Source organism: Oncorhynchus keta, chromosome 14, assembly GCF_023373465.1.
Source record: "Oncorhynchus keta strain PuntledgeMale-10-30-2019 chromosome 14, Oket_V2, whole genome shotgun sequence".
Classification (NCBI taxonomy): Eukaryota; Metazoa; Chordata; class Actinopteri; order Salmoniformes; family Salmonidae; genus Oncorhynchus; species Oncorhynchus keta.
Window position 1 is genome coordinate 1455973 of NC_068434.1, and position 19256 is coordinate 1475228.

Genomic DNA, 19256 nt, shown 5'->3' on the forward strand with positions numbered 1-19256 from the left:
AGGTGTTCTCAACTAGCCTACCTGGTTAAATAAAGGTGTTCTCAACTAGCCTACCTGGTTAAATAAAGGTGTTCTCAACTAGCCTACCTGGTTAAATAAAGGTGTTCTCAACTGGCCTACCTGGTTAAATAAAGGTGTTCTCAAACTAGCCTACCTGGTTAAATAAAGGTGTTCTCAACTAGCCTACCTGGTTAAATAAAGGTGTTCTCAACTAGCCTACCTGGTTAAATAAAGGTGTTCTCAACTGGCCTACCTGGTTAAATAAAGGTGTTCTCAACTAGCCTACCTGGTTAAATAAAGGTGTTCTCAACTAGCCTACCTGGTTAAATAAAGGTGTTCTCAACTAGCCTACCTGGTTAAATAAAGGTGTTCTCAACTGGCCTACCTGGTTAAATAAAGGTGTTCTCAACTAGCCTACCTGGTTAAATAAAGGTGTTCTCAACTAGCCTACCTGGTTAAATAAAGGTGTTCTCAACTAGCCTACCTGGTTAAATAAAGGTGTTCTCAACTAGCCTACCTGGTTAAATAAAGGTGTTCTCAACTAGCCTACCTGGTTAAATAAAGGTGTTCTCAACTAGCCTACCTGGTTAAATAAAGGTGTTCTCAACTAGCCTACCTGGTTAAATAAAGGTGTTCTCAACTAGCCTACCTGGTTAAATAAAGGTGTTCTCAACTAGCCTACCTGGTTAAATAAAGGTGTTCTCAACTAGCCTACCTGGTTAAATAAAGGTGTTCTCAACTAGCCTACCTGGTTAAATAAAGGTGTTCTCAACTAGCCTACCTGGTTAAATAAAGGTGTTCTCAACTAGCCTACCTGGTTAAATAAAGGTGTTCTCAACTAGCCTACCTGGTTAAATAAAGGTGTTCTCAACTAGCCTACCTGGTTAAATAAAGGTGTTCTCAACTAGCCTACCTGGTTAAATAAAGGTGTTCTCAACTAGCCTACCTGGTTAAATAAAGGTGTTCTCAACTAGCCTACCTGGTTAAATAAAGGTGTTCTCAACTAGCCTACCTGGTTAAATAAAGGTGTTCTCCAACTAGCCCTGGTTAACTAGCCTACCTGGTTAAATAAGGTGTTCTCAACTAGGGTTAAATAAGGTGTTCTCAACTAGCCTACCTGGTTAAATAAAGGTGTTCTCAAATAGCCTACCTGGTTAAATAAAGGTGTTCTCAACTGGCCTACCTGGTTAAATAAAGGTGTTCTCAAATAGCCTACCTGGTTAAATAAAGGTGTTCTCAACTAGCCTACCTGGTTAAATAAAGGTGTTCTCAACTAGCCTACCTGGTTAAATAAAGGTGTTCTCAACTGGCCTACCTGGTTAAATAAAGGTGTTCTCAAATAGCCTACCTGGTTAAATAAAGGTGTTCTCAAATACCTGCCAACTGGCCTACCTGGTTAAATAAAGGTGTTCTCAACTAGCCTACCTGGTTAAATAAAGGTGTTCTCAACTGGCCTACCTGGTTAAATAAAGGTGTTCTCAACTAGCCTACCTGGTTAAATAAAGGTGTTCTCAACTGGCCTACCTGGTTAAATAAAGGTGTTCTCAACTAGCCTACCTGGTTAAATAAAGGTGTTCTCAAATAGCCTACCTGGTTAAATAAAGGTGTTCTCAACTAGCCTACCTGGTTAAATAAAGGTGTTCTCAACTAGCCTACCTGGTTAAATAAAGGTGTTCTCAAATAGCCTACCTGGTTAAATAAAGGTGTTCTCAAATAGCCTACCTGGTTAAATAAAGGTGTTCTCAACTAGCCTACCTGGTTAAATAAAGGTGTTCTCAACTAGCCTACCTGGTTAAATAAAAGGTGTTCTCAACTGGCCTACCTGGTTAAATAAAGGTGTTCTCAACTAGCCTACCTGGTTAAATAAAGGTGTTCTCAACTAGCCTACCTGGTTAAATAAAGGTGTTCTCAACTAGCCTACCTGGTTAAATAAAGGTGTTCTCAACTAGCCTACCTGGTTAAATAAAGGTGTTCTCAAATAGCCTACCTGGTTAAATAAAGGTGTTCTCAACTAGCCTACCTGGTTAAATAAAGGTGTTCTCAACTAGCCTACCTGGTTAAATAAAGGTGTTCTCAAATAGCCTACCTGGTTAAATAAAGGTGTTCTCAAATAGCCTACCTGGTTAAATAAAGGTGTTCTCAACCTAGCCTACCTGGTTAAATAAAGGTGTTCTCAACTAGCCTACCTGGTTAAATAAAGGTGTTCTCAACTGGCCTACCTGGTTAAATAAAGGTGTTCTCAACTAGCCTACCTGGTTAAATAAAGGTGTTCTCAACTGGCCTACCTGGTTAAATAAAGGTGTTCTCAACTAGCCTACCTGGTTAAATAAAGGTGTTCTCAACTGGCCTACCTGGTTAAATAAAGGTGTTCTCAACTGGCCTACCTGGTTAAATAAAGGTGTTCTCAACTAGCCTACCTGGTTAAATAAAGGTGTTCTCAACTGGCCTACCTGGTTAAATAAAGGTGTTCTCAACTAGCCTACCTGGTTAAATAAAGGTGTTCTCAAATAGCCTACCCTGGTTAAATAAAGTTTAAATAAAATGGTGTTCTCAACTAGCCTACCTGGTTAAATAAAGGTGTTCTCAACTAGCCTACCTGGTTAAATAAAGGTGTTCTCAACTAGCCTACCTGGTTAAATAAAGGTGTTCTCAACTGGCCTACCTGGTTAAATAAAGGTGTTCTCAACTAGCCTACCTGGTTAAATAAAGGTGTTCTCAACTGGCCTACCTGGTTAAATAAAGGTGTTCTCAACTAGCCTACCTGGTTAAATAAAGGTGTTCTCAACTAGCCTACCTGGTTAAATAAAGGTGTTCTCAAATAGCCTACCTGGTTAAATAAGGTGTTCTCCAACTAGCCTACCTGGTTAAATAAAGGTGTTCTCAACTAGCCTACCTGGTTAAATAAAGGTGTTCTCAAATAGCCTACCTGGTTAAATAAAGGTGTTCTCAAATAGCCTACCTGGTTAAATAAAGGTGTTCTCAACTAGCCTACCTGGTTAAATAAAGGTGTTCTCAACTAGCCTACCTGGTTAAATAAAGGTGTTCTCAACTGGCCTACCTGGTTAAATAAAGGTGTTCTCAACTAGCCTACCTGGTTAAATAAAGGTGTTCTCAACTGGCCTACCTGGTTAAATAAAGGTGTTCTCAACTAGCCTACCTGGTTAAATAAAGGTGTTCTCAACTGGCCTACCTGGTTAAATAAAGGTGTTCTCAACTGGCCTACCTGGTTAAATAAAAGGTGTTCTCAACTGGCCTACCTGGTTAAATAAAGGTGTTCTCAACTGGCCTACCTGGTTAAATAAAGGTGTTCTCAACTAGCCTACCTGGTTAAATAAAGGTGTTCTCAACTAGCCTACCTGGTTAAATAAAAGGTGTTCTCAACTGGCCTACCTGGTTAAATAAAGGTGTTCTCAACTAGCCTACCTGGTTAAATAAAGGTGTTCTCAACTAGCCTACCTGGTTAAATAAAGGTGTTCTCAACTGGCCTACCTGGTTAAATAAAGGTGTTCTCAACTAGCCTACCTGGTTAAATAAAGGTGTTCTCAACTGGCCTACCTGGTTAAATAAAGGTGTTCTCAACTGGCCTACCTGGTTAAATAAAGGTGTTCTCAACTGGCCTACCTGGTTAAATAAGGTGTTCTCAACTGGCCTACCTGGTTAAATAAAGGTGTTCTCAACTAGCCTACCTGGTTAAATAAAGGTGTTCTCAACTAGCCTACCTGGTTAAATAAAGGTGTTCTCAACTAGCCTACCTGGTTAAATAAAGGTGTTCTCAACTAGCCTACCTGATTAAATAAAGGTGTTCTCAACTAGCCTACCTGGTTAAATAAAGGTGTTCTCAACTAGCCTACCTGGTTAAATAAAGGTGTTCTCAACTGGCCTACCTGGTTAAATAAAGGTGTTCTCAACTAGCCTACCTGGTTAAATAAAGGTGTTCAACTGGCCTACCTGGTTAAATAAAGGTGTTCTCAACTAGCCTACCTGGTTAAATAAAGGTGTTCTCAACTAGCCTACCTGGTTAAATAAAGGTGTTCTCAAATAGCCTACCTGGTTAAATAAAGGTGTTCTCAACTGGCCACCTGGTTCAATAAAGGTGTTCTCAACTGGCCACCTGGTTAAATAAAGGTGTTCTCCAACTAGCCTACCTGGTTAAATAAAGGTGTTCTCAACTGGCCTACCTGGTTAAATAAAGGTGTTCTCAACTAGCCTACCTGGTTAAATAAAGGTGTTCTCAAATAGCCTACCTGGTTAAATAAAGGTGTTCTCAACTAGCCTACCTGGTTAAATAAAGGTGTTCTCAACTAGCCTACCTGGTTAAATAAAGGTGTTCTCAAATAGCCTACCTGGTTAAATAAAGGTGTTCTCAAATAGCCTACCTGGTTAAATAAAGGTGTTCTCAACTAGCCTACCTGGTTAAATAAAGGTGTTCTCAACTAGCCTACCTGGTTAAATAAAGGTGTTCTCAACTGGCCTACCTGGTTAAATAAAGGTGTTCTCAACTAGCCTACCTGGTTAAATAAAGGTGTTCTCAACTGGCCACCTGGTTAAATAAAGGTGTTCTCAACTAGCCTACCTGGTTAAATAAAGGTGTTCTCCAACTAGCCTACCTGGTTAAATAAAGGTGTTCTCAAATAGCCTACCTGGTTAAATAAAGGTGTTCTCAACTAGCCTACCTGGTTAAATAAAGGTGTTCTCAACTAGCCTACCTGGTTAAATAAAGGTGTTCTCAAATAGCCTACCTGGTTAAATAAAGGTGTTCTCAAATAGCCTACCTGGTTAAATAAAGGTGTTCTCAACTAGCCTACCTGGTTAAATAAAGGTGTTCTCAACTAGCCTACCTGGTTAAATAAAGGTGTTCTCAACTGGCCTACCTGGTTAAATAAAGGTGTTCTCACCTAGCCTACCTGGTTAAATAAAGGTGTTCTCAACTGGCCTACCTGGTTAAATAAAGGTGTTCTCAACTAGCCTACCTGGTTAAATAAAGGTGTTCTCAACTGGCCTACCTGGTTAAATAAAGGTGTTCTCAACTGGCCTACCTGGTTAAATAAAGGTGTTCTCAACTGGCCTACCTGGTTAAATAAAGGTGTTCTCAACTGGCCTACCTGGTTAAATAAAGGTGTTCTCAACTAGCCTACCTGGTTAAATAAAGGTGTTCTCAACTAGCCTACCTGGTTAAATAAAGGTGTTCTCAACTGGCCTACCTGGTTAAATAAAGGTGTTCTCAACTAGCCTACCTGGTTAAATAAAGGTGTTCTCAACTAGCCTACCTGGTTAAATAAAGGTGTTTCTCAACTGGCCTACCTGGTTAAATAAAGGTGTTCTCAACTAGCCTACCTGGTTAAATAAAGGTGTTCTCAACTGGCCTACCTGGTTAAATAAAGGTGTTCTCAACTGGCCTACCTGGTTAAATAAAGGTGTTCTCAACTGGCCTACCTGGTTAAATAAAGGTGTTCTCAACTGGCCTACCTGGTTAAATAAAGGTGTTCTCAACTAGCCTACCTGGTTAAATAAAGGTGTTCTCAACTAGCCTACCTGGTTAAATAAAGGTGTTCTCAACTAGCCTACCTGGTTAAATAAAGGTGTTCTCAACTAGCCTACCTGATTAAATAAAGGTGTTCTCCAACTAGCCTACCTGGTTAAATAAAGGTGTTCTCAACTAGCCTACCTGGTTAAAATAAAGGTGTTCTCAACTGGCCTACCTGGTTAAATAAAGGTGTTCTCAACTAGCCTACCTGGTTAAATAAAGGTGTTCAACTGGCCTACCTGGTTAAATAAAGGTGTTCTCAACTAGCCTACCTGGTTAAATAAAGGTGTTCTCCAACTAGCCTACCTGGTTAAATAAAGGTGTTCTCAAATAGCCTACCTGGTTAAATAAAGGTGTTCTCAACTGGCCACCTGGTTCAATAAAGGTGTTCTCAACTGGCCACCTGGTTAAATAAAGGTGTTCTCAACTAGCCTACCTGGTTAAATAAAGGTGTTCTCTACTAGCCTACCTGGTTAAATAAAGGTGTTCTCAACTAGCCTACCTGGTTAAATAAAGGTGTTCTCAACTAGCCTACCTGGTTAAATAAAGGTGTTCTCAACTGGCCACCTGGTTAAATAAAGGTGTTCTCAACTGGCCACCTGGTTAAATAAAGGTGTTCTCAACTAGCCTACCTGGTTAAATAAAGGTGTTCTCTACTAGCCTACCTGGTTAAATAAAGGTGTTCTCTACTAGCCTACCTGGTTAAATAAAGGTGTTCTCAACTAGCCTACCTGGTTAAATAAAGGTGTTCTCAACTGGCCACCTGGTTAAATAAAGGTGTTCACAACTAGCCTACCTGGTTAAATAAAGGTGATCTCAACTAGCCTACCTGGTTAAATAAAGGTGTTCTCAACTGGCCTACCTGGTTAAATAAAGGTGTTCTCAACTAGCCTACCTGATTAAATAAAGGTGTTCTCAACTGGCCACCTGGTTAAATAAAGGTGTTCTCAACTGGCCACCTGGTTAAATAAAGGTGTTCTCAACTGGCCTACCTGGTTAAATAAAGGTGTTCTCAACTAGCCTACCTGGTTAAATAAAGGTGTTCTCAACTGGCCTACCTGGTTAAATAAAGGTGTTCTCAACTGGCCTACCTGGTTAAATAAAGGTGTTCTCAACTGGCCTACCTGGTTAAATAAAGGTGTTCTCAACTGGCCTACCTGGTTAAATAAAGGTGTTCTCAACTGGCCTACCTGGTTAAATAAAGGTGTTCTCAACTAGCCTACCTGGTTAAGTAAGGTGTTCTCAACTGGCCTACCTGGTTAAATAAAGGTGTTCTCAACTGGCCTACCTGGTTAAATAAAGGTGTTCTCAACTAGCCTACCTGGTTAAATAAAGGTGTTCTCAACTAGCCTACCTGGTTAAATAAAGGTGTTCTCAACTAGCCTACCTGATTAAATAAAGGTGTTCTCAACTAGCCTACCTGGTTAAATAAAGGTGTTCTCAACTAGCCTACCTGGTTAAATAAGGTGTTCTCAACTGGCCTACCTGGTTAAATAAGGTGTTCTCAACTAGCCTACCTGGTTAAATAAAGGTGTTCAACTGGCCTACCTGGTTAAATAAAGGTGTTCTCAACTAGCCTACCTGGTTAAATAAAGGTGTTCTCAACTAGCCTACCTGGTTAAATAAAGGTGTTCTCAACTAGCCTACCTGGTTAAATAAAGGTGTTCTCAACTAGCCTACCTGGTTAAATAAAGGTGTTCTCAACTAGCCTACCTGGTTAAATAAAGGTGTTCTCAAATAGCCTACCTGGTTAAATAAAGGTGTTCTCAACTGGCCACCTGGTTCAATAAAGGTGTTCTCAACTGGCCACCTGGTTAAATAAAGGTGTTCTCAACTAGCCTACCTGGTTAAATAAAGGTGTTCTCTACTAGCCTACCTGGTTAAATAAAGGTGTTCTCAACTAGCCTACCTGGTTAAATAAAGGTGTTCTCAACTAGCCTACCTGGTTAAATAAAGGTGTTCTCAACTGGCCACCTGGTTAAATAAAGGTGTTCTCAACTGGCCACCTGGTTAAATAAAGGTGTTCTCAACTAGCCTACCTGGTTAAATAAAGGTGTTCTCAACTGGCCTACCTGGTTAAATAAAGGTGTTCTCAACTGGCCTACCTGGTTAAATAAAGGTGTTCTCAACTGGCCTACCTGGTTAAATAAAGGTGTTCTCAACTGGCCTACCTGGTTAAATAAAGGTGTTCTCAACTAGCCTACCTGGTTAAATAAAGGTGTTCTCAACTAGCCTACCTGGTTAAATAAAGGTGTTCTCAACTGGCCTACCTGGTTAAATAAAGGTGTTCTCAACTAGCCTACCTGGTTAAATAAAGGTGTTCTCAACTAGCCTACCTGGTTAAATAAAGGTGTTCTCAACTGGCCTACCTGGTTAAATAAAGGTGTTCTCAACTAGCCTACCTGGTTAAATAAAGGTGTTCTCAACTGGCCTACCTGGTTAAATAAAGGTGTTCTCAACTGGCCTACCTGGTTAAATAAAGGTGTTCTCAACTGGCCTACCTGGTTAAATAAAGGTGTTCTCAACTGGCCTACCTGGTTAAATAAAAGGTGTTCTCAACTAGCCTACCTGGTTAAATAAAGGTGTTCTCAACTAGCCTACCTGGTTAAATAAAGGTGTTCTCAACTAGCCTACCTGGTTAAATAAAGGTGTTCTCAACTAGCCTACCTGATTAAATAAAGGTGTTCTCAACTAGCCTACCTGGTTAAATAAAGGTGTTCTCAACTAGCCTACCTGGTTAAATAAAGGTGTTCTCAACTGGCCTACCTGGTTAAATAAAGGTGTTCTCAACTAGCCTACCTGGTTAAATAAAGGTGTTCAACTGGCCTACCTGGTTAAATAAAGGTGTTCTCAACTAGCCTACCTGGTTAAATAAAGGTGTTCTCAACTAGCCTACCTGGTTAAATAAAGGTGTTCTCAAATAGCCTACCTGGTTAAATAAAGGTGTTCTCAACTGGCCACCTGGTTCAATAAAGGTGTTCTCAACTGGCCACCTGGTTAAATAAAGGTGTTCTCAACTAGCCTACCTGGTTAAATAAAGGTGTTCTCAACTGGCCTACCTGGTTAAATAAAGGTGTTCTCAACTAGCCTACCTGGTTAAATAAAGGTGTTCTCAAATAGCCTACCTGGTTAAATAAAGGTGTTCTCAACTAGCCTACCTGGTTAAATAAAGGTGTTCTCAACTAGCCTACCTGGTTAAATAAAGGTGTTCTCAAATAGCCTACCTGGTTAAATAAAGGTGTTCTCAAATAGCCTACCTGGTTAAATAAAGGTGTTCTCAACTAGCCTACCTGGTTAAATAAAGGTGTTCTCAACTAGCCTACCTGGTTAAATAAAGGTGTTCTCAACTGGCCTACCTGGTTAAATAAGGTGTTCTCAACTAGCCTACCTGGTTAAATAAAGGTGTTCTCAACTGGCCTACCTGGTTAAATAAAGGTGTTCTCAACTAGCCTACCTGGTTAAATAAAAGGTGTTCTCAACTAGCCTACCTGGTTAAATAAAGGTGTTCTCAAATAGCCTACCTGGTTAAATAAAGGTGTTCTCAACTAGCCTACCTGGTTAAATAAAGGTGTTCTCAACTAGCCTACCTGGTTAAATAAAGGTGTTCTCAAATAGCCTACCTGGTTAAATAAAGGTGTTCTCAAATAGCCTACCTGGTTAAATAAAGGTGTTCTCAACTAGCCTACCTGGTTAAATAAAGGTGTTCTCAACTAGCCTACCTGGTTAAATAAAGGTGTTCTCAACTGGCCTACCTGGTTAAATAAAGGTGTTCTCACCTAGCCTACCTGGTTAAATAAAGGTGTTCTCAACTGGCCTACCTGGTTAAATAAAGGTGTTCTCAACTAGCCTACCTGGTTAAATAAAGGTGTTCTCAACTGGCCTACCTGGTTAAATAAAGGTGTTCTCAACTAGCCTACCTGGTTAAATAAAGGTGTTCTCAACTAGCCTACCTGGTTAAATAAAGGTGTTCTCAACTAGCCTACCTGATTAAATAAAGGTGTTCTCAACTAGCCTACCTGGTTAAATAAAGGTGTTCTCAACTAGCCTACCTGGTTAAATAAAGGTGTTCTCAACTGGCCTACCTGGTTAAATAAAAGGTGTTCTCAACTAGCCTACCTGGTTAAATAAAGGTGTTCAACTGGCCTACCTGGTTAAATAAAGGTGTTCTCAACTAGCCTACCTGGTTAAATAAAGGTGTTCTCAACTAGCCTACCTGGTTAAATAAAGGTGTTCTCAAATAGCCTACCTGGTTAAATAAAGGTGTTCTCAACTGGCCACCTGGTTCAATAAAGGTGTTCTCAACTGGCCACCTGGTTAAATAAAGGTGTTCTCAACTAGCCTACCTGGTTAAATAAAGGTGTTCTCTACTAGCCTACCTGGTTAAATAAAGGTGTTCTCAACTAGCCTACCTGGTTAAATAAAGGTGTTCTCAACTAGCCTACCTGGTTAAATAAAGGTGTTCTCAACTGGCCACCTGGTTAAATAAAGGTGTTCTCAACTGGCCACCTGGTTAAATAAAGGTGTTCTCAACTAGCCTACCTGGTTAAATAAAGGTGTTCTCAACTAGCCTACCTGGTTAAATAAAGGTGTTCTCTACTAGCCTACCTGGTTAAATAAAGGTGTTCTCAACTAGCCTACCTGGTTAAATGAAGGTGTTCTCAACTGGCCACCTGGTTAAATAAAGGTGTTCTCAACTAGCCTACCTGGTTAAATAAAGGTGATCTCAACTAGCCTACCTGGTTAAATAAAGGTGTTCTCAACTGGCCTACCTGGTTAAATAAAGGTGTTCTCAACTAGCCTACCTGATTAAATAAAGGTGTTCTCAACTGGCCACCTGGTTAAATAAAGGTGTTCTCAACTGGCCACCTGGTTAAATAAAGGTGTTCTCAACTGGCCTACCTGGTTAAATAAAGGTGTTCTCAACTAGCCTACCTGGTTAAATAAAGGTGTTCTCAACTGGCCTACCTGGTTAAATAAAGGTGTTCTCAACTGGCCTACCTGGTTAAATAAAGGTGTTCTCAACTGGCCTACCTGGTTAAATAAAGGTGTTCTCAACTGGCCTACCTGGTTAAATAAAGGTGTTCTCAACTGGCCTACCTGGTTAAATAAAGGTGTTCTCAACTAGCCTACCTGGTTAAGTAAAGGTGTTCTCAACTGGCCTACCTGGTTAAATAAAGGTGTTCTCAACTGGCCTACCTGGTTAAATAAAGGTGTTCTCAACTAGCCTACCTGGTTAAATAAAGGTGTTCTCAACTAGCCTACCTGGTTAAATAAAGGTGTTCTCAACTAGCCTACCTGATTAAATAAAGGTGTTCTCAACTAGCCTACCTGGTTAAATAAAGGTGTTCTCAACTAGCCTACCTGGTTAAATAAAGGTGTTCTCAACTGGCCTACCTGGTTAAATAAAGGTGTTCTCAACTAGCCTACCTGGTTAAATAAAGGTGTTCAACTGGCCTACCTGGTTAAATAAAGGTGTTCTCAACTAGCCTACCTGGTTAAATAAAGGTGTTCTCAACTAGCCTACCTGGTTAAATAAAGGTGTTCTCAACTAGCCTACCTGGTTAAATAAAGGTGTTCTCAACTAGCCTACCTGGTTAAATAAAGGTGTTCTCAACTAGCCTACCTGGTTAAATAAAGGTGTTCTCAAATAGCCTACCTGGTTAAATAAAGGTGTTCTCAACTGGCCACCTGGTTCAATAAAGGTGTTCTCAACTGGCCACCTGGTTAAATAAAGGTGTTCTCAACTAGCCTACCTGGTTAAATAAAGGTGTTCTCTACTAGCCTACCTGGTTAAATAAAGGTGTTCTCAACTAGCCTACCTGGTTAAATAAAGGTGTTCTCAACTAGCCTACCTGGTTAAATAAAGGTGTTCTCAACTGGCCACCTGGTTAAATAAAGGTGTTCTCAACTGGCCACCTGGTTAAATAAAGGTGTTCTCAACTAGCCTACCTGGTTAAATAAAGGTGTTCTCAACTGGCCTACCTGGTTAAATAAAGGTGTTCTCAACTGGCCTACCTGGTTAAATAAAGGTGTTCTCAACTGGCCTACCTGGTTAAATAAAGGTGTTCTCAACTGGCCTACCTGGTTAAATAAAGGTGTTCTCAACTAGCCTACCTGGTTAAATAAAGGTGTTCTCAACTAGCCTACCTGGTTAAATAAAGGTGTTCTCAACTGGCCTACCTGGTTAAATAAAGGTGTTCTCAACTAGCCTACCTGGTTAAATAAAGGTGTTCTCAACTAGCCTACCTGGTTAAATAAAGGTGTTCTCAACTGGCCTACCTGGTTAAATAAAGGTGTTCTCAACTAGCCTACCTGGTTAAATAAAGGTGTTCTCAACTGGCCTACCTGGTTAAATAAAGGTGTTCTCAACTGGCCTACCTGGTTAAATAAAGGTGTTCTCAACTGGCCTACCTGGTTAAATAAAGGTGTTCTCAACTGGCCTACCTGGTTAAATAAAGGTGTTCTCAACTAGCCTACCTGGTTAAATAAGGTGTTCTCAACTAGCCTACCTGGTTAAATAAAGGTGTTCTCAACTAGCCTACCTGGTTAAATAAAGGTGTTCTCAACTAGCCTACCTGATTAAATAAAGGTGTTCTCAACTAGCCTACCTGGTTAAATAAAGGTGTTCTCAACTAGCCTACCTGGTTAAATAAAGGTGTTCTCAACTGGCCTACCTGGTTAAATAAAGGTGTTCTCAACTAGCCTACCTGGTTAAATAAAGGTGTTCAACTGGCCTACCTGGTTAAATAAAGGTGTTCTCAACTAGCCTACCTGGTTAAATAAAGGTGTTCTCAACTAGCCTACCTGGTTAAATAAGGTGTTCTCAAATAGCCTACCTGGTTAAATAAAGGTGTTCTCAACTGGCCACCTGGTTAAATAAAGGTGTTCTCAACTGGCCACCTGGTTAAATAAAGGTGTTCTCAACTAGCCTACCTGGTTAAATAAAGGTGTTCTCAACTGGCCTACCTGGTTAAATAAAGGTGTTCTCAACTAGCCTACCTGGTTAAATAAAGGTGTTCTCAAATAGCCTACCTGGTTAAATAAAGGTGTTCTCAACTAGCCTACCTGGTTAAATAAAGGTGTTCTCAACTAGCCTACCTGGTTAAATAAAGGTGTTCTCAAATAGCCTACCTGGTTAAATAAAGGTGTTCTCAAATAGCCTACCTGGTTAAATAAAGGTGTTCTCAACTAGCCTACCTGGTTAAATAAAGGTGTTCTCAACTAGCCTACCTGGTTAAATAAAGGTGTTCTCAACTGGCCTACCTGGTTAAATAAAGGTGTTCTCAACTAGCCTACCTGGTTAAATAAAGGTGTTCTCAACTGGCCTACCTGGTTAAATAAAGGTGTTCTCAACTAGCCTACCTGGTTAAATAAAGGTGTTCTCAACTAGCCTACCTGGTTAAATAAAGGTGTTCTCAAATAGCCTACCTGGTTAAATAAAGGTGTTCTCAACTAGCCTACCTGGTTAAATAAAGGTGTTCTCAACTAGCCTACCTGGTTAAATAAAGGTGTTCTCAAATAGCCTACCTGGTTAAATAAAGGTGTTCTCAACTAGCCTACCTGGTTAAATAAAGGTGTTCTCAACTAGCCTACCTGGTTAAATAAAGGTGTTCTCAACTAGCCTACCTGGTTAAATAAAGGTGTTCTCAACTAGCCTACCTGGTTAAATAAAGGTGTTCTCAACTGGCCTACCTGGTTAAATAAAGGTGTTCTCAACTGGCCTACCTGGTTAAATAAAGGTGTTCTCAACTAGCCTACCTGGTTAAATAAAGGTGTTCTCAACTGGCCTACCTGGTTAAATAAAGGTGTTCTCAACTGGCCTACCTGGTTAAATAAAGGTGTTCTCAACTAGCCTACCTGGTTAAATAAAGGTGTTCTCAACTGGCCTACCTGGTTAAATAAAGGTGTTCTCAACTAGCCTACCTGGTTAAATAAAGGTGTTCTCAACTAGCCTACCTGGTTAAATAAAGGTGTTCTCAACTGGCCTACCTGGTTAAATAAAGGTGTTCTCAACTAGCCTACCTGGTTAAATAAAGGTGTTCTCAACTAGCCTACCTGGTTAAATAAAGGTGTTCTCAACTGGCCTACCTGGTTAAATAAAGGTGTTCTCAACTAGCCTACCTGGTTAAATAAAGGTGTTCTCAACTGGCCTACCTGGTTAAATAAAGGTGTTCTCAACTGGCCTACCTGGTTAAATAAAGGTGTTCTCAACTGGCCTACCTGGTTAAATAAAGGTGTTCTCAACTAGCCTACCTGGTTAAATAAAGGTGTTCTCAACTAGCCTACCTGGTTAAATAAAGGTGTTCTCAACTAGCCTACCTGGTTAAATAAAGGTGTTCTCAACTAGCCTACCTGGTTAAATAAAGGTGTTCTCAACTAGCCTACCTGGTTAAATAAAGGTGTTCTCAACTGGCCTACCTGGTTAAATAAAGGTGTTCTCAACTAGCCTACCTGGTTAAATAAAGGTGTTCAACTGGCCTACCTGGTTAAATAAAGGTGTTCTCAACTAGCCTACCTGGTTAAATAAAGGTGTTCTCAACTAGCCTACCTGGTTAAATAAAGGTGTTCTCAAATAGCCTACCTGGTTAAATAAAGGTGTTCTCAACTGGCCACCTGGTTCAATAAAGGTGTTCTCAACTGGCCACCTGGTTAAATAAAGGTGTTCTCAACTAGCCTACCTGGTTAAATAAAGGTGTTCTCTACTAGCCTACCTGGTTAAATAAAGGTGTTCTCAACTAGCCTACCTGGTTAAATAAAGGTGTTCTCAACTAGCCTACCTGGTTAAATAAAGGTGTTCTCAACTGGCCACCTGGTTAAATAAAGGTGTTCTCAACTGGCCACCTGGTTAAATAAAGGTGTTCTCAACTAGCCTACCTGGTTAAATAAAGGTGTTCTCAACTAGCCTACCTGGTTAAATAAAGGTGTTCTCTACTAGCCTACCTGGTTAAATAAAGGTGTTCTCAACTAGCCTACCTGGTTAAATGAAGGTGTTCTCAACTGGCCACCTGGTTAAATAAAGGTGTTCTCAACTGGCCACCTGGTTAAATAAAGGTGTTCTCAACTGGCCACCTGGTTAAATAAAGGTGTTCTCAACTGGCCTACCTGGTTAAATAAAGGTGTTCTCAACTAGCCTACCTGATTAAATAAAGGTGTTCTCAACTGGCCACCTGGTTAAATAAAGGTGTTCTCAACTGGCCTACCTGGTTAAATAAAAGGTGTTCTCAACTGGCCTACCTGGTTAAATAAAGGTGTTCTCAACTAGCCTACCTGGTTAAATAAAGGTGTTCTCAACTGGCCTACCTGGTTAAATAAAGGTGTTCTCAACTGGCCTACCTGGTTAAATAAAGGTGTTCTCAACTAGCCTACCTGGTTAAATAAAGGTGTTCTCAACTGGCCTACCTGGTTAAATAAAGGTGTTCTCAACTGGCCTACCTGGTTAAATAAAGGTGTTCTCCAACTAGCCTACCTGGTTAAATAAAGGTGTTCTCAACTAGCCTACCTGGTTAAATAAAGGTGTTCTCAACTAGCCTACCTGGTTAAATAAAGGTGTTCTCAACTAGCCTACCTGGTTAAATAAAGGTGTTCTCAACTAGCCTACCTGGTTAAATAAAGGTGTTCTCAACTGGCCTACCTGGTTAAATAAAGGTGTTCTCAACTAGCCTACCTGGTTAAATAAAGGTGTTCTCAACTGGCCTACCTGGTTAAATAAAGGTGTTCTCAACTAGCCTACCTGGTTAAATAAAGGTGTTCTCAACTAGCCTACCTGGTTAAATAAAGGTGTTCTCAACTAGCCTACCTGGTTAAATAAAGGTGTTCTCAACTAGCCTACCTGGTTAAATAAAGGTGTTCTCAACTAGCCTACCTGGTTAAATAAAGGTGTTCTCAACTAGCCTACCTGGTTAAATAAAGGTGTTCTCAACTGGCCACCTGGTTAAATAAAGGTGTTCTCAACTGGCCTACCTGGTTAAATAAAGGTGTTCTCAACTAGCCTACCTGGTTAAATAAAGGTGTTCTCAACTAGCCTACCTGGTTAAATAAAGGTGTTCTCAACTGGCCACCTGGTTAAATAAAGGTGTTCTCAACTGGCCTACCTGGTTAAATAAAGGTGTTCTCAACTGGCCACCTGGTTAAATAAAGGTGTTCTCAACTGGCCTACCTGGTTAAATAAAAGGTGTTCTCAACTAGCCTACCTGGTTAAATAAAGGTGTTCTCAACTAGCCTACCTGGTTAAATAAAGGTGTTCTCAACTGGCCTACCTGGTTAAATAAAGGTGTTCTCAACTAGCCTACCTGGTTAAATAAAGGTGTTCTCAACTGGCCTACCTGGTTAAATAAAGGTGTTCTCAACTGGCCTACCTGGTTAAATAAAGGTGTTCTCAACTGGCCTACCTGGTTAAATAAAGGTGTTCTCAACTGGCCTACCTGGTTAAATAAAGGTGTTCTCAACTGGCCTACCTGGTTAAATAAAGGTGTTCTCAACTGGCCTACCTGGTTAAATAAAGGTGTTCTCAACTAGCCTACCTGGTTAAATAAAGGTGTTCTCAACTAGCCTACCTGGTTAAATAAAGGTGTTCTCAACTAGCCTACCTGGTTAAATAAAGGTGTTCTCAACTAGCCTACCTGGTTAAATAAAGGTGTTCTCAACTGGCCTACCTGGTTAAATAAAGGTGTTCTCAACTAGCCTACCTGGTTAAATAAAGGTGTTCTCAACTAGCCTACCTGGTTAAATAAAGGTGTTCTCAACTGGCCTACCTGGTTAAATAAAGGTGTTCTCAACTGGCCTACCTGGTTAAATAAAGGTGTTCTCAACTGGCCTACCTGGTTAAATAAAGGTGTTCTCAACTAGCCTACCTGGTTAAATAAAGGTGTTCTCAACTGGCCTACCTGGTTAAATAAAGGTGTTCTCAACTAGCCTACCTGGTTAAATAAAGGTGTTCTCAACTGGCCTACCTGGTTAAATAAAGGTGTTCTCAACTGACCTACCTGGTTAAATAAAGGTGTTCTCAACTAGCCTACCTGGTTAAATAAAGGTGTTCTCAACTAGCCTACCTGGTTAAATAAAGGTGTTCTCAACTAGCCTACCTGGTTAAATAAAGGTGTTCTCAACTAGCCTACCTGGTTAAATAAAGGTGTTCTCAACTGGCCTACCTGGTTAAATAAGGTGTTCTCAACTAGCCTACCTGGTTAAATAAAGGTGTTCTCAACTGGCCTACCTGGTTAAATAAAGGTGTTCTCAACTAGCCTACCTGGTTAAATAAAGGTGTTCTCAACTAGCCTACCTGGTTAAATAAAGGTGTTCTCAACTGGCCTACCTGGTTAAATAAAGGTGTTCTCAACTGGCCTACCTGGTTAAATAAAGGTGTTCTCAACTGGCCTACCTGGTTAAATAAAGGTGTTCTCAACTAGCCTACCTGGTTAAATAAAGGTGTTCTCAACTAGCCTACCTGGTTAAATAAAGGTGTTCTCAACTAGCCTACCTGGTTAAATAAAGGTGTTCTCAACTAGCCTACCTGGTTAAATAAAGGTGTTCTCAACTGGCCACCTGGTTAAATAAAGGTGTTCTCAACTGGCCTACCTGGTTAAATAAAGGTGTTCTCAACTACCTGCCTGGCCTACCTGGTTAAATAAAGGTGTTCTCAACTGGCCTACCTGGTTAAATAAAGGTGTTCTCAACTAGCCTACCTGGTTAAATAAAGGTGTTCTCAACTGGCCTACCTGGTTAAATAAAGGTGTTCTCAACTGGCCTACCTGGTTAAATAAAGGTGTTCTCAACTAGCCTACCTGGTTAAATAAAGGTGTTCTCAACTGGCCTACCTGGTTAAATAAAGGTGTTCTCAAATAGCCTACCTGGTTAAATAAAGGTGTTCTCAACTGGCCACCTGGTTAAATAAAGGTGTTCTCAACTGGCCTACCTGGTTAAATAAAGGTGTTCTCAACTAGCCTACCTGGTTAAATAAAGGTGTTCTCAACTAGCCTACCTGGTTAAATAAAGGTGTTCTCAACTAGCCTACCTGGTTAAATAAAGGTGTTCTCAACTAGCCTACCTGGTTAAATAAAGGTGTTCTCAACTGGCCTACCTGGTTAAAAAGGTGTTCTCAAAGGGTTAAATAAAGTGTTCTCAACTGGCCTACCTGGTTAAATAAAGGTGTTCTCAACTGGCCTACCTGGTTAAATAAAGGTGTTCTCAACTAGCCTACCTGGTTAAATAAAGGTGTTCTCAACTAGCCTACCTGGTTAAATAAAGGTGTTCTCAACTAGCCTACCTGGTTAAATAAAGGTGTTCTCAACTGGCCTACCTGGTTAAATAAAGGTGTTCTCAACTGGCCTACCTGGTTAAATAAAGGTGTTCTCAACTAGCCTACCTGGTTAAATAAAGGTGTTCTCAACTGGCCACCTGGTTAAATAAAGGTGTTCTCAACTAGCCTACCTGGTTAAATAAAGGTGTTCTCAACTGGCCTACCTGGTTAAATAAAGGTGTTCTCAACTAGCCTACCTGGTTAAATAAAGGTGTTCTCAACTGGCCTACCTGGTTAAATAAAGGTGTTCTCAACTAGCCTACCTGGTTAAATAAAGGTGTTCTCAACTGGCCTACCTGGTTAAATAAAGGTGTTCTCAACTAGCCTACCTGGTTAAATAAAGGTGTTCTCCAACTGGCCTACCTGGTTAAATAAAGGTGTTCTCAACTAGCCTACCTGGTTAAATAAAGGTGTTCTCAACTAGCCTACCTGGTTAAATAAAGGTGTTCTCAACTAGCCTACCTGGTTAAATAAAGGTGTTCTCAACTAGCCTACCTGGTTAAATAAAGGTGTTCTCAACTAGCCTACCTGGTTAAATAAAGGTGTTCTCAACTAGCCTACCTGGTTAAATAAAGGTGTTCTCAACTAGCCTACCTGGTTAAATAAAGGTGTTCTCAAATAGCCTACCTGGTTAAATAAAGGTGTTCTCCAACTGGCCTACCTGGTTAAATAAAGGTGTTCTCAACTAGCCCTACCTGGTTAAATAAAGGGTTAAATAAAGGTGTTCTCAACTAGCCTACCTGGTTAAATAAAGGTGTTCTCAACTAGCCTACCTGGTTAAATAAAGGTGTTCTCAACTAGCCTACCTGGTTAAATAAAGGTGTTCTCAACTAGCCTACCTGGTTAAATAAAGGTGTTCTCAACTGGCCTACCTGGTTAAATAAAGGTGTTCTCAACTGGCCTACCTGGTTAAATAAAGGTGTTCTCAACTGGCCTACCTGGTTAAATAAAGGTGTTCTCAACTAGCCTACCTGGTTAAATAAAGGTGTTCTCAACTAGGCCTACCTGGTTAAATAAAGGTGTTCTCAACCTGGTTAAATAAGGTGTTCTCAACCCTAGCCTCACCTGGTTAAATAAAGGTGTTCTCAACTAGCCTACCTGGTTAAATAAAGGTGTTCTCAACTAGCCTACCTGGTTAAATAAAGGTGTTCTCAACTGGTTAAATAAAGGTGTTCCAGCCTGGTTAAATAAAGGTGTTCTCAACTGGCCACCTGGTTAAATAAAGGTGTTCTCAACTGGCCACCTGGTTAAATAAAGGTGTTCTCAACTGGCCACCTGGTTAAATAAAGGTGTTCCAACTGGCCACCTGGTTAAATAAAGGTGTTCTCAACTGGCCTACCTGGTTAAATAAAGGTGTTCTCAACTGGCCTACCTGGTTAAATAAAGGTGTTCTCAACTGGCCTACCTGGTTAAATAAAGGTGTTCTCAACTGGCCTA

The 19256-nt window shown here is 40.4% G+C and overlaps 1 protein-coding gene across 1 annotated transcript in view; it reads right to left on the reverse strand.

Moving 5' to 3' along the window:
- dmrt1 (doublesex and mab-3 related transcription factor 1) overlaps positions 1-19256 on the reverse strand; it is a 79158-nt gene that overhangs the window by 38483 nt on the left and 21419 nt on the right.